This window comes from Brachyhypopomus gauderio, chromosome 3 (genome assembly GCF_052324685.1).
Source record: "Brachyhypopomus gauderio isolate BG-103 chromosome 3, BGAUD_0.2, whole genome shotgun sequence".
NCBI classification, from domain to species: Eukaryota; Metazoa; Chordata; class Actinopteri; order Gymnotiformes; family Hypopomidae; genus Brachyhypopomus; species Brachyhypopomus gauderio.
Window position 1 is genome coordinate 35,532,152 of NC_135213.1, and position 15,000 is coordinate 35,547,151.

At 47.2% G+C, this 15,000-nt stretch overlaps 1 long non-coding RNA gene across 1 annotated transcript in view; it reads left to right on the forward strand.

Moving 5' to 3' along the window:
- LOC143509835 (uncharacterized) overlaps positions 1–15,000 on the forward strand; it is a 25,692-nt gene that overhangs the window by 9,992 nt on the left and 700 nt on the right. The window contains exons 2-3 of the long non-coding RNA XR_013129805.1: positions 209–343; positions 14,307–14,396. This is a non-coding gene — a long non-coding RNA (uncharacterized LOC143509835). The remainder of the gene's footprint in view (positions 1–208; positions 344–14,306; positions 14,397–15,000) is intronic.

Here is a 15,000-nt window from a genome sequence, read left to right on the forward strand (position 1 = left end):
CACTAACAGGTGTGGCCCAGAAGATCAGAGAGGCTTTCTGTAATGAGTCTGAAGAGTTCTGAAAGTGCAGCTATGTTTTGGTTTTGATTCCTGTGTCTTTCTCTCATTCTCCCTCTCTCTCTTTTTCTCTCTCTCAATCTCCTTCTCTCTCTCTCCCTCTTTCACTCTCTCACTCTTACTCTTCTTTTCTCTCTCTCTCCCTCTACAGCCTGAATTGATTCAGTAAGTCCCATCCGTCACTCTGCTGACAGCTCATAACACAGCGTGTCCCGTCATCGCCTGCTGGGATGTCTCCTGGCACGGTGCCTACCCTGCTGTCAGAGCGGTAGCCGGCCTGCCCCACGTATGTGTGCACACATGGGTGCGTGTGTTTGTGCGCATGTGTGTGCGTGCCTGTGTGCTCTCCCGTCTGCGTACGTGTGTGTGTGTGTGTGTGTGTGTGCGTGCGTGCGTGTGAGAGGTTGTTTTGACAGGGCTTAGAACTGTCAGGTCGCTGTCACACACTGTAAGTACACGTAGTGCTGCAGACAGGAGAAGAGGATTAGGGCAGAGAAGTGAAAAGTCCTGCTTAAAAGGAGGGAAAGAAAGAGAGAGACGGAGAGAGAGACCGAGAAAGTGAGACAGAGAGAGAGAGAAACTGGCTTATATTATGTGCTTGAGATAAGTCACTTTATCACTTTAGAGTTTTAAATTGAGAAAGAAGAATATGTCAGTCCATCACACAGTATAATAAAAGAAGGAAATCAAAACAGGTCATGACATCTGTTTCATTTTTCTGTTTCACTTTGTGTGCATGCAGCAATGTGTGTGTGTGTGTGTGTGTGTGTGTGTGTGTGTGTGTGTGTGTGTGTGTGTGTGTGTGTGTGTGTGTGTGTGTGTGTTCTTTATAAAAAGTGACATCCTAAAAAAAGTCCCCAAAGCTGAAAATAACTGCTATAAAGTTTAGAAACAATTTGTACTTGTAGCCTCATGAGCTGCTCTAGCTTGTGATGTCATGGGTTGCTCTAGCTTGTGATGTCATGGTGCTGCTCTAGCATGTGATGTCATGGGCTGCTCTAGCTTTTAATGTCATGGGCTGCTCTAGCTTGTGATGTCATGGGCTGCTCTAGCTTGTGATGTCATGGGCTGCTCTAGCTTGTGATGTTATGGGCTGCTCTAGCTTGTGATGTTATGGGCTGCTCTACTTAGTGATTGTCCATTCTAGACTATGATGTCATAGGCTGTTCTAGCCTGTTTGTTACAGTTTGTTACTTTTAAATTCAGGTATCTACTCAAATCACAGACATAAAATACAGTGATTCTGATTAGAGAGGTTGAATAACAAAAGGTGTGAATCTGTGTGGACCTTTTTGGTTTTATTCCACTCCACATGCATACCTTTGCTGAGTGCCCCCCCACCCCAAGGCCTTTAGAATAAGCTCTCTCTACAGGACTCTCAGCTCAAGAGCTGATTGGTCAGGGCATGTCTTCCAGCATGGAGTGTTGGATGACTAAGTCAGCAAGGCTTGTCCGGGGTTTGTAAAAGCACGAGACCCAAACCTGCACCATTAGCAGAAGTGACTCGGTGTTGTCAAACCCTCATGTGTATCAACACCTCTGATGCGCAGACGCTCAGGACGAGTAAAGAATGGTGCTCATAGCACTCTGAAACCATGTCATCACCTCACGGAGCCCGTGCTGCATAACACAGCCGGCATGCCGTAGACCTCATTAGGCCCTTATTGTGGAACGGAAGATGTGATTATCGTGTCTGTCTGTTCTGTGCTCTGGTGATGGACAGGATGTGAATTCATATCGGGGGGTTCTGTCATTGTTTTCCTACAGCAGTACAGGGGAGTGTATGTGGGACTGTAATAGCCGTCATGTATTACGAACTAACACGACATCTCTTCTTAGTTTAAGTGGACCCGACCATGAGATGGTTTGTGGCAGTTTGACATTTATCATGTATTAGAGAGAGAGAGAAAGAGGTAGAGAAAGAGGGAGAATGAGAGAGACAGAGGGAGAAGGGAGAAAAAGAGAGAGAGGCTTTGAAAAATAAATCTAATCTCTCTCCCTGGCAACTCTGTCATGGCAGATTTGAAGCATGTGTGGAGATATGGATGATGAAGTCCTGCACCCTCCACCATAACCAGCAGAACTACACACCACCCAGGGGCTGCAGCTCTCCTGACGGTGGTCTCTGAGCTCAGCCCCACCCAGGGGGAGGGGCTCTCTAACCTTAGCCTCACCCAGGGCTAGTGTGAATGTTAGCTAGCACTGTGAGAGTGTTTGTCGTTATTCACTGAAATGAGTACATAACGCTTAAACCATGCGGTGAAACAGGTTCCGCTAAAGTTAGCACGACACGGCACTGTTGTCTCTTTTATCTTGTTCATGATGAGATCACGATGTTTCTGCACCGTTCTGGCTCACGCGCTACATATACCGCACACGAAAACACGACCTACTGCAGTCACGCTTTGAGTACGCCAGGACTGCGTACACGGTGTTAACGTCTTCACGGGCAGGACAGGTCATCACATGTAAAATGTGCTTGTGAGACCCCAACACTCATGTTCTGCTGATGCAGAGAGTGACACGGGTCAGGACCGGGATGGACAGCTACATTTACACCATGATGTCATTTCCTGTTTGTTTTTTTTTTTATTGTTGTATTTTTTTCTATGATTGGTCAGTTATCTGTAGTATCCTGCATGCCACACCTTTGCTTTTATTCAGTTTTCCAACCAGATGGACAGCATGAAAACAACCCAACTGTGTGAACATGGAAGGCAGCCCACGTGGAGACGTGATTGGAGGAGAGGAGGGAGGAGGCCGGGTCAGACCCCCCACTACTAAACATAACTTTGCAGGCATCGGCGCTGCTATTGGACGCTTACAGCATGTTACTTGGTGAACTTTTACAAGGCAAACTGACACCTTGGAGTATTGCTTTTCCCAAGGCCTACTCTCTCTCTCTCTCTCTCTCTCTCTCTCACACACACACACACACACACACACACATTTAGACACACAATGTAGACATATTTTTACATATGCAAAGCAGCAGATGAGAATATCAGACTCAACATGTCATGAATAAGAGTGATGGACAGACCAGCACAGAATTCGATGACCAGGGTCACTCTGGAAAGAATTATACCAGGGTCATTCTGGATAGTCATAGTAGGGTCACTCTGGATTGGGTCATACACGGATCATGTATGCCTCAAGCTTGGCTCGACTCGAAACTCCATGTATAAAGTCTCATGGAAGACAAAGGTCCAGACTATTCTCCGTCCTGGCTCCAAGATGGTGGAACGATCTTCCATTAGCTGCTAGGACTGCAGAGTCTATTGCTATCTTCAAGCAAAGACTGAAGACCCACCTGTTTGTTGAGTTCTTACCAGAGCACTAACTCAGCTGATACCACTTGCAGTTGTTCTTAAATTGTATGTCTGTCTATGGTTATTTGTGCTTCTTGGCAAACGTCTAACTTGCAAAACACTAGGTAATGATATTGACTCCTGTAGTTTAGTATTAGTCTGACTCAATAGTGTCTTGAATTCAGGCCCATCTGTACTATTACCTAGGATGAATTCTGTGATCAGAAGCAAAGCACTTTGTAAGTCGCTCTGGATAAGAGCGTCTGCTAAATGCCGTAAATGTAATATAAATGTCATGCCAGAGTGCAATGGCGGAGGTATCCAGCTCTCTCTGTAAACCTGGTGGATGGTTTAGGCCTGGTTCTAGGTAGCATCAGTTCTGGCTTCAGTACTGGGACTGGTCCAGTTTCTGCCTGGTTCTTGCAGGTTCAATATTGGGTTATTTGGGATTCAGTCTTGGTTTAGTATTGGATCACTGGCTTATTACTGGTCCAGTGTACTTGTGTTGTCCTGGTTTAGTAGTGTTTAAGTCCTCCTTTAGTTCAATATCAGGTTCTGACAAGTTTATGATGTGTCTAGTTTTGGTCTAGTACCAGTCCAGCTCTGGTCTGACAGGTATATTTCTGGTCCAGTCCCAGTCCTGCTTTGGTTCTGACAGGTCTATTCCTGGTCCAGTCCCAGTCCCACTCTGGTTCTGACGGGTCTGTTCCTGATCCAGTCCCAGTCCCACTCTGGTTCTGACACGTCTATTCCTGGTCCAGTCTCCAGTCCTGCTCTGATTCTGATAGGTCTGCTCCTGGTTTTGGCTCATGCAGTGTTCACTCAGTCTACACCACCAGCCCCACTCAATTGCCCAACAGCTGTGTTCTCCTGTATCTCCCCTAATGGAGGGATTCGCCTCCCCATGACTTCACCGGCTTTGCCCTGTGGCCCTCTCTGAGACTCGACTGGGACTCAACTGAGACTCAACATGAGCTCAGCTGAGACTCAACGGAGACTCAACATGAGCTCAGCTGAGACTCAACTACCCTGCTGCTCTCTCTTCTTGTACCAGGTTTTTTGTTGCTGACATTGATTTGCAATGTTGAAATTCAGATTTTCCAGTCATTAGAGAAACTGTTTAGTTGAACTTGTCATTCATATCAGATATGTGGAGCGTAATCCATGCCGGATGCTAAAATCCTTTATAAACTCATTTAGTTAATATGCTTTACATTAGAAAGCTGCAAGTCATTAAAACCCAACTATGAACATTATGTCAGTATTTTGACTTTTTTTTGGTCCTGTAAGCAGGATGTTATGATTTGAGGCTTGGTGGTGGTCAGACTGTGGAAAGCTCGGGAATTGTATTTCCATCTTCGTCTGATCACAGCACAGCAGAGGAGTGAGAGATGACACGTAGCGTCCCTGCAGTCGGTAGACCCCAACCCACCCCCCCAACCCAAAACCCCCCCCACCCCGCTCTCCACTGAAGCATGATGAATAGAGTCGATGCCATTTCGGTTAAACCCCCTGTGATTCGTCATCATAATTTGCCCACATGGGCCTTTGAAGCTGTGCTGGTGTTGGGCGGTGTCTGTTTTTAAGCATGCGGGGGCTGGAGTAAACGTGACCCAACCCCCCCCCCATCTCCGCCCCTGCCGCTCCAGTGCTGGGCAGTGAAGGATGGGGCTTTTATCGCCGTCCTGGTGGCTAACGCAGCCGGCTGCCCCTCAGCTGAGATCGATCACCCCTCTGGTTAGCCGCAGAGCACAGACGGGGGTGTAGAACCTCGCTGGGCTGTGGGAGTGCTGGGAGACGTGGGTAGGATAGACTGGGAGAGCATGAGGGAAAGAAAGAGAACATGGAGAGGGAGGAGAGAGAGAGGAAGAGAGGGAGGAGAGGAGGAGGAGGGCAGAGAATGTGTGTAAGAGAACGAGTGTGAAAAGAGAGGGTGAGGAAGCAAAGATGAGAATAGAAACAGAAGGAAAGAGATGAGTAACGAAAAATAAAGTAAGAAGTGAACAGAAAGAAAGAAAAAGAAAGGATAATGAACAGAGTGTGGCACCAATAGCTGTGCGAGTGTGAGAGGGTACATTGCTGGGGGGCGGGGTTGGGGGCGGGGTTGGGGGCGGGGCCCCAGCAGGGAAATGGCGGAGGCCCCCAGATCGCCATGGTGAATGGGTCTGAATGCTTCTCACCCCCCCCCCCCCCCCCCCCCCAAACACTCACCCCGCCCCAGCTGGAAGATAAAAGCACCACCTCAAAACATTTGGTCTCCATGGCAACAGGGCACAGCCTGAAGCAGACGGGCATGCACGCGAGAGGCAGCGTGACACGTGACCCGGCTCAGAGATCCAGTTACAGGCGCTCACAGGTGCAGAGAGGGGCAGGACCGGACCCATCTGTGCCTGCACATCAAACACTGGCACTGAGGGAGAGGGTGTGGAACCAGGGGTCGGGTGGGAGGAGTCAGGGGTTGGTGGGAGGAGTCAGGGGTGGGATGGGAGGAGTCAGGGCTCCAAGGCCTTAATGGGATGAGGATGTTTGGAGGTCGAAGGTAAAAGTGGTTTGGTCTCAGTGCTGCATGTCTGTAGTCGTTAGCTGCCATGTCTGTTTTTTCCTCAGCTGTGGTTTGGGTTGAAACATGAATTGTGTCTATAGTGTCGTTCAAAAGGCAGTTTTGTTTGTGTACGTGATGGAAAAATAAACTGGAATATGGAATGTGATCTCGGTTTCAGTGGCAGCACAGGTACAGGTGATGGATCCAGTTGCCTCAATGACATCAGACCTGCTAAGGGAGGGTAGCCTAGGACATTAAGCTGGCACATTTTTGTCAACTGTATTTGTCACCCCAATTGAAATTTGTCCTCCGCATTTACCCATCTGTGCAGTTAGAACTAGTGATTACTGGGGGGCTGTGGTGCACATGTGCCCAGAGCGGTGGGCAGCCCTAGCCCATAACCACGACAGACCATGACTGACCATGACTGATATCTGTCTACTGTCAGAGTAGATGGCTTGAGGTCTTTTGATCCTGCATCCCAAATATTTGTAAAGGTACTTGGATCATGGGGAGATTACAGCCCATTCAGTCTGACCTGCTCTGTCATCATGTATCGCATAAGAATAAAACATTAAGCTGTGACATCATAAAACATTAACCTGTGACATCATAAAACTTCCATGACATCATAAAACGTTAACCTGTGACATCATAAAACTTCCATGCCATCATAAAACATTAACCTGTGACATCATAAAACTTCCATGACATCATAAAACTTTGACCTGTGACATCATAAAACTTCCATGACATCATAAAACTTTAACCTGTGACATCACTCCTGCTCATGTGACAACTGCAACAATCCGCAACAGAGGGCAGAGCAATCATTCTAATGGGTGGAGCAATAATTCTAATGGGTTGAGCAATAATTCTAGTGGGTGGAGCAATCATTCTAATGGGTGGAGCAGTCATTCTAATGGGTGGAGCAATCATTCTAGTGGGTGGAGCAATCATTATAATGGGTGGAGCAATCATTCTAGTGGGTGGAGCAATCATTCTAGTGAGTGGAGCAATCATTCTAACGGGCACAGCAGAAAGTTTGTGGAGTTCCACGTTGTCAGTAACAAATTGGATCTGGTCTTTATCCATTAGTGGTAATTAAAAAATGGTTACTATGGTCTTCAATTTCCACATGCAAGAAAGTGTGTTTACATTCTAAAATCACAAATCTAATATACAATGCTTAAAAAATAAATATAGAACATATAGCAAACATATAGCATGCATATTTTATATTAAAATTAGATTCCTTACCATGGAGCGTCTTAAATGTTTCAGAGTCCAGAGAAGCTGACTTAAAAGTGCCTTAATGTTACGTTCTTGGAGCTAATTCAGATGTTTTAGGTGTGATGCACTGAATAAACATTATAGAAGCGGATCTGGAATTTTTCCTTTGTCTACATCTGAAAGGGGATGAGAGAAGAAATACATCCTGCCCTGCAGTCTTCATTAAACTCTCTTCTGTCAGTTTTTTAGTGAGGATGACATCGAGCTTCCTCTGGCAGTGGTCCGAATTTGCCCAATTTGTATCACAGACCAGACACACACAAACACACACACACATACCTGCCCAGTCAAGCCTGTGGCAATGACAGTTATGCCCTCCAAACATGCCCCTGAGTCTTAGCTGAATCTCCTACCAATGAGTCATCTTCCAACTCCAGCTGCTACGTTTCCCTCCGCCCGCAGTGCCAGGTACGCCAGAGGCTTGTCGAAGACGGTGCTGCCACGGCGAAACCAAGCCGGGCCAAAAGCAACACTTTGAACCTGGCGCTAGGCCTGACAATGCTCCACAAAGACAACTGACAAGCCAAGCGAAGCAGCGTGAGTGGGAGGGGATGTTCTGGAGAACTTCCAGCTGACACACACAGGTGTTGTGTGATTGGCGTTCCTGTGTTGTTTTGTGGTACACTAAGGCTGAAGGAGAGGGTAGTGTGCTTCTCCTGAAGGTTCATAGTGGACAATTTGAGTGTGGGTGTGTGAAATGAAAGACGGGTAACCTGCAGTGAACTCTACACTAGCAGCGACATTTCTGTTTCAGAACATTGATTCAATAATCATAGCAGACGGGACCCGCCCGATCGCCAAGGCCTGAGACCCACCTGACAGCCTGGGATTCGCCTGGGTGGTCTGTCCGTGGAGACGCACTGCAGGCCAGAGGGAGGCCAGATAAAGCTCCCCTGAGACCTTCAGCAGTAGCACAGTGATACCCAGCTGCCTTCATCAGACATCTCCCTTATTTTTGTCTGACAACCTAAAAAGGTTTTCAAGCATGTTTGCCCTTGTGTGGTGGGACCTAAAGGCTGGAATGCCACGAGCTGAGTCAAAACCACATACTTACAAACTTACAGTCTGATCTATAACAAATCGAAGGGCAATAGTAGAAGATTAGAATTAGAATATTAGAAGATATTTTAGATTGTTGTTATTTTAGATTATTGGGTTGGGGCTGAGGGGCGTGTCCTTGCGAGATGCTCTATGAGTCGTGCTGTTGGCAATTTCTGGTCTAGAGCTTCTCCCAGACACTTCCTGCATCCTGATTCCACCGCTCAGATTTCACTGATGAGGGCAAACTGGACTTGGCCGTTGCTCCCTCTGACGTGAGATATGGCGGTTATGTTTCTCCGCCTGGTGAGACAGACGGGGTTTCCGATAGAAAGGTGCGCTCACCCCCAAAGGACTGGGCTGACACCGGGTCACCGGTGAAACAGATCTGGATGACGCTACCACCTGAACGGAGGGCTATATTTACCCTAATCCACAACTTCACTGTTTATTTTTCCTTGGGTGGAACAATAGTTCCTCCACTAATAGAGCTACAGGAGTTGAGTCTGGTCCGGGCTCTGAGCTGCATACCTAATGCATCTAAAACACACGCCTGGCCCATCTCCAGCACGGGCCAACCCCCTCTCACATTACAGCCCTGCAGGCATTCTCTATATCCCTGTTACCACCCTGACATTATATTTCCAAACACCTCTAACATACACACATGTACACGTGAGGCAGTCGTGGTTTGGAAACACTGGGTGGAACTATCGCTGTGGAAATGCACCCAGGTCACGGGACCGGTGGGACTTGGTCCATGGGTCTGGGTCTGGCCCAGATCTGCACCGGGTCTGGCTCGGGTCTGGCTTGCATCTGTATGCCTACCAGAACGTGTCAGTGGCCAGCTGCCTGTCACTCTGGCTCTGAAGACCTGAAGCTTTTGGAGGGCTGTGGCAGGCTGTAATTTGTTTTGACATGACCTAATACGTCTCTTAAAGGAGGCCACACCTGAGCACAACTGCACCTTCGCTCTGGCTGTGGGGAACCGGAGACGCCGGCGTTCCTCCCCGAGCCTTCGGGGAAGGCCGTCCGGAGGAGACGAGAGCGTTCCTCTCCGAGCTGCTCTGACCCGAATGCTTCTGGCATGTCTCACGCAGACCGGAGAGGAAGTGAAGCTGACGTCGGAACTCTCCTGCCTGTCAAAACTGGCCTCAGACACTTCAGTCCATGTGAGAGGATCCTGTGATTACAGCGTTCGCCAGAACTCACACACACTGGCTCGTCTGGAAAGGCCTGGGACTCCTGCATTTACTCCCTCTTGTTTTCTATAATCACCACTGTTGGTTACAATTTACATAAGTTAATTTACATTTACGACATTTACAAGAAGTTCTTAGAAAAGTGCTGTGTCATGTGTTCACAGAATGCAGCCAGCAGTAGGTTAGAGTTCAAGAATTGGAATACCAGTGAGGAATACTGCTGAAAGACTGAAGTGAATGACACCAAACAATACAATAATACCACACAATACCAAACAATACAGTACCAAACAATACCAAATAATACCACACAATACCAACGTGCTAGAGTTTGTCACCCAGTGGAAATATGCATGTATGCATCTGACTGTCTGTCTGTCTGTGTGCCTACCTGTTCTCACCAAAGAACAGTGAGAGAGGTGTTTCTGAGTGTGTGTGTGTGTGTGTGTGTGTGTGTGTGTGTGTGCGCGCGCGCGCGCGTATAAATGTGTCTCATATCCCCTATCCCCTCTGTGTGTTTCTGTGTCCCCATAGTAAGTTAAAATTTTGGTGTTAATAGCTGAACAAATGTAGCGCAACTGAAAAAAAACATTTTGTGGCATACCCCTGCCTTCATTTATCTGTCTGAGAGCCCACTGTGTGTGTGTGTGTGTGTGTGTGTGTGTGTGTGTGTGTGTGTGTGTGTGTGTGTGTGTGTAGTCTCGGGACACAATGTTCAGTGCTGAGTCAGATCTATACACCTAAAACAGAACACCCCCCCCCCCCCACACACACACACACCCCTCCCCACCATAGATTGACCCGCTCCAACTCCCACCCTTCAAATCCCACATGGCGGATTGCTGTCATGAACAAGTACCAGCACGTATGACAGACGGTCAAGCGCCCACATTAGACAGTAGCGCCATCTATTGACCAGTGGAAAAACAGCCGGTCACCCAGGATTAGTGTTCTCTTACGTAAATATAAATACAGCGGTGTGTTTGCGGAAGCTTATGGTGTAATCACCAGTCAAACAAAGCGGGAGGCGTCCAGAGGCGGCTTGCGTGCAGGTTGTGGTCACGGGTCGTTGAAAATTCACTTCAGGGATTCATTTTGTGAATACTCTTTATTGCGCTGCTGTGTCTGAAACGCTGTGCTGTTCTTTTCCAACATATCACACACCTGGCCTGGCTCTCGGAGCTTAAACCCGAACTGGGCCGACCCGCGTCTACCTGCAGCCCAGCGCTCTTTTGTTAACGCGGATGAAGCGCTTAACCTAATTGCACGTATCGAGTCCCAGATAAAGGGGCAGCTGGCTGTTGGCCGCTATAACTCATAAACCGCGTGCACGAGAAAAACTAATAAACAAGAGAAAAGACACACACACAAAAAAAGAGAGAGAGAGAAAGAGTATCACTTTTCATAAGTAAACGTGCAAACATCACGCACGCGAAAGAAAACACATCAAAGCAATGTGTGTATGGGGGGGGGGGGGGGGGGGAGCGAGAATAGGACAGGTTAAAAGGAGGGTGTTGATACACTGTATCCGCTGCTGGACAATCCACCTGCCGGCGTCTATCACCGCGGTCATTGAAGGGACGGCTTGTCTTTTTATCCGCGCGCGCATCCATGTGTCAGCACCGCGCTTTATTGGGTCGGACCTCAGGTGCGCAGATAGCAGCCCCGACACACACCTTCCCCCTTAATGTAGCACGCCTTTCATCTGTGCGCGCGACATTAAAGTCACATAGCACACTTCTCTCTCTCTCTCTCTCTCTCTCTCTCTCTCTCTCTCTCTCTGTCTATCTCTCTATGTCTCTCTCTCAGCGCAGGGTAAACACTTGCTTTAGGGACATTGTGGCAGCCTGTCAGGGACAGGCAAACATGCCCTGGTGGTTCTCAGAGGGGCGAGATGGTGGCCAGTGTCCCTCACTACTGCGCTGCCTTGTTGACAGCTCCTGTTAAAGAGGTTTTGTGAGGGCAAGGATGTGATACACAGGAACACTCCATTACCCACACACACAGCCCTGAGACCGGCGCTGACCACAGCGTCCACGGCCACACCCTTCCAACTCCACACGTCCTTTTACAAGCTGTCTTCTTGTAGCCTGCAGGTAGCAATAATGGCTCCAGCACGAGATGTGATGGTGATCTGCAGCTCTGATCAGCAGTGACAGGCGCTAAAGTGCTGATCTTTAGGTTGGCGATATGGTGCTGGTTTAGATAAGGTGGCGAGTGGAATTTGGTTAGTTGAACATGGTTCTCAAAGACTGAAGGCATCCTAGAGTTGCCATATTGTCTGGGACTTGTTATCTGGAGTTTAACATCACTGAAGACTTATCAGTGTAGCAATACTGCAGTGCGTGCTAATACTGCAGTGCATGTTAAGAGGAGACGGGCTATGTGTACTATTTTAGAAAAAAAAAGTGTTCAGGCAAAGAGAAACACCATAATAAAAGTGTTCAGGCAAAGAGAAACACCATAATGAAAGTGTTCAGGCAAAGAGAAACACCATAATAAAAGTGTTCAGGCAAAGAGAAACACCATAATGAAAGAGTTTTTCATCTCCAAGTCTCTGCAGCAGCCATAAGCTTCGGTGAAGTTTCCATGAGCCTCTGTGCACTAGATTTTCTAGTAAAAGGGAGTTTTGGTGGAGGGCAATTAAAACCTTCATAAAAACGAGAAGGTCATTTGGGTCGTGGAGACTGAATGAACGTTTATCCTCTGTGGAAGTCCGGTGTGGTGGAGATGACAAATGCAAGCAGCTGATTGGCCGGTTCCTGCTCGGATGGGATCTGCTGTCAACAGGTCCTAATTAGGCCAATCAGAATGGGAGGAAGTAGCTCAGAGAGGACACTTTGTTAGCGGCCGTGTTTGTGAAGCCAAGACAGAAAACAAAACACAATCGGACCCGTTCATTTTCCTTCCAACTGACCCGTTACTGGAGGCAAATTGACAAGGGATTTTGTCTTGCTTTGACCTCTATTTCTGTTCTCCTTTGTGACGTACGGCAAAGTCATTGAGCCATTGTGAGGCCTTTATAATGTGGCTGATGATATAAATGTAGCTTAGCATTGTGTCGGTGGGTCAGAATACAGCGCTATGCTGCAGACAACATCCTGTTATAAGTATGTCATCAAGAGTGATTCAACCAAGACTGAAATAACATGAGAAATAAAACCTTATAAAGCCATTCCTCATTTGTGCATTCTGATCACAGCATTTTACACCAGTTTGGTTTGAAAACTTTGTTGTTTTGGGGTTTTTTTTTTTGTCATGTGATTCTAGAATTTTCAGAGTGGTTCTAGAAGTCTGTTGTTAGCTTTTAACAGATTAAACGATTCATTTGTATTATCATAAAATGTTTTATTTCATTCCCGGTTATCACAGAAAGGGTTAACTTAAAGGCTGCCTAAATCTTCTTAGAACAATATATACAAACCATTGATCATATTCCAAATATTTCCGCACCAGACCCGTCCAACCCGTGTGACTCTGAAGGCCTTTGTGTCCAAACCCCTCTGATGTGGGGTGGATACAGAGGTTGCTTGGACTCAAAACAGAACCACTAATATTATTGTAGAGCTTTTAGTGGACCATGATGTTGAGAATGGCTGAATGGTGAGACAGATGCCCTGCTCCCATAGCACAGGCTGGGCATCTGGGTCCAGGAGTCTGGGGCCACTCCTACACTAACACCATTAGCATGTTAATGCTAAAAACCCATAAATGAAATCAACAATCGTAAATAATAGACAAAAATGTAAATGAACAGAACAAAATATAAGACGACTAGCCCTGTGCTGTTGTGTCAAAGCTCACGTGGTCACTGCAAACTTTGCGGCTTGATCACACTGTGGGTGGAGTCAGAATGGACATTGGGCGGGGTCAGAGCAGATGTGGGGGCGGGGTCAGGGCAGACCCAGATCAGGGTGGCGTTGGGATTTCCCGCCTCCTGTTGACAGAGTTCAGCGCACAGACGCCAAGCCGCACAGGGGTGAAGGTTTCCCAGAGGCCCTTGCTTCGGCTCCCAGACTCATTAATCACAAGCTCTGCAGGGGCCAATCACATTCCATGCTGTTCTGACCAGGGTCACTTCCTGCGTCCACACGGCACCCTGCCAGCCAATCAGGTGATGGACACAGAGAAGCGAAAATCTAAACTTTTCAGTGTTACAGAGAAATTAGTCTCATTAACAACGGCATTAATAATCAGTGGCCTTCACCCTGGATCGTAGGGGACGTGTCCATCAAGATCTCTGAAACCTTAAACCTTTAATAACAGTGAGAACACACACACACAGTGCTGCTTCACCACAGGGTGCTGTGTATACCCATACGTCCTGACACACGAGACACCGGCAGCTCAGGACGTCTCACATACGCCCTGACACACGAGACACCCGCAACTCAGGACGTCTCGCATTACTTTTACTCAGTAATTACTGAAATAGCTACATGGTAACAAATATTTTTTATGATCACATTGGTTCTGCCTGCCTGTAATTAGAATTAATGTAATTGTAATTAAAATGAATATAATTATAATGAAAGCTTATTCATGAATTCATGAACAAAACCTGAAATTAACTGAAACTGAATTGAAACACATAATGGAAAATAAAAAGGGAAAGTACATTAAAAATGCAAAGTGGAACCATATAAACTCTGTGCAGATATGTGAACATGTCATTACAGCTATAAAGAAGAACCAATACATTCCTCTAATTGACTCATTTAGACTGTCATTTAGAGGTTGGGTTTCCATGTTATTAATGTTATTGATGTTATTAATATTATTGATGTTATTAATGTTATTAATGTTATTAATGTTATTGATGTTATTGATGTTATTGATGTTCTCTCTTCCATCCTGTTCCAGGTTCTAGAGACCCTCCGGACGTACGACCGAAACAGCCTCATTCAGAACCAGCAGCGTTCGCAATATGGACTCTGATTGAACTAAAATGAGGTTTAGTACAACAATTACAATAATACCAACACGGAATCTTAGTGTTTATGATGATCAGATTTTCAAATAAAATGTGTGTGTGTGTGTGTGTGTGTCTATAGTGGTCAAAGCTGCTATTCACAAACAGTGCCTACAGAACTTCCTACAGTTGGCAGGACAACCACAGCGCAGACCTTCACCAGACGTCTGGTCTGTGGCTTGTAACACTGCGGCCTGTAACACTGTGGGCTGTACCACTGTGGGCTGTACCACTGTGGGCTGTACCACTGCGGCCTGTATCACTGTGGGCTGTACCACTGCGGCCTGTAACACTGTGGGCTGTACCACTGCGGCCTGTAACACTGTGGGCTGTACCACTGCGGCCTGTAACACTGTGGGCTGTACCACTGTGGGCTGTACCACTGCGGGCTGTACCACTGCGGGCTGTACCACTGCGGGCTGTACCACTGTGGGCTGTAACACTGCGGGCTGTACCACTGCGGACTGTATCACTGTGGGCTGTACCACTGCGGCCTGTAACACTGCGGGCTGTACCACTGCGGCCTGTAACACTGTGGGCTGTACCACTGTGGGCTGTACCACTGTGGGCTGTAACACTGTGGGC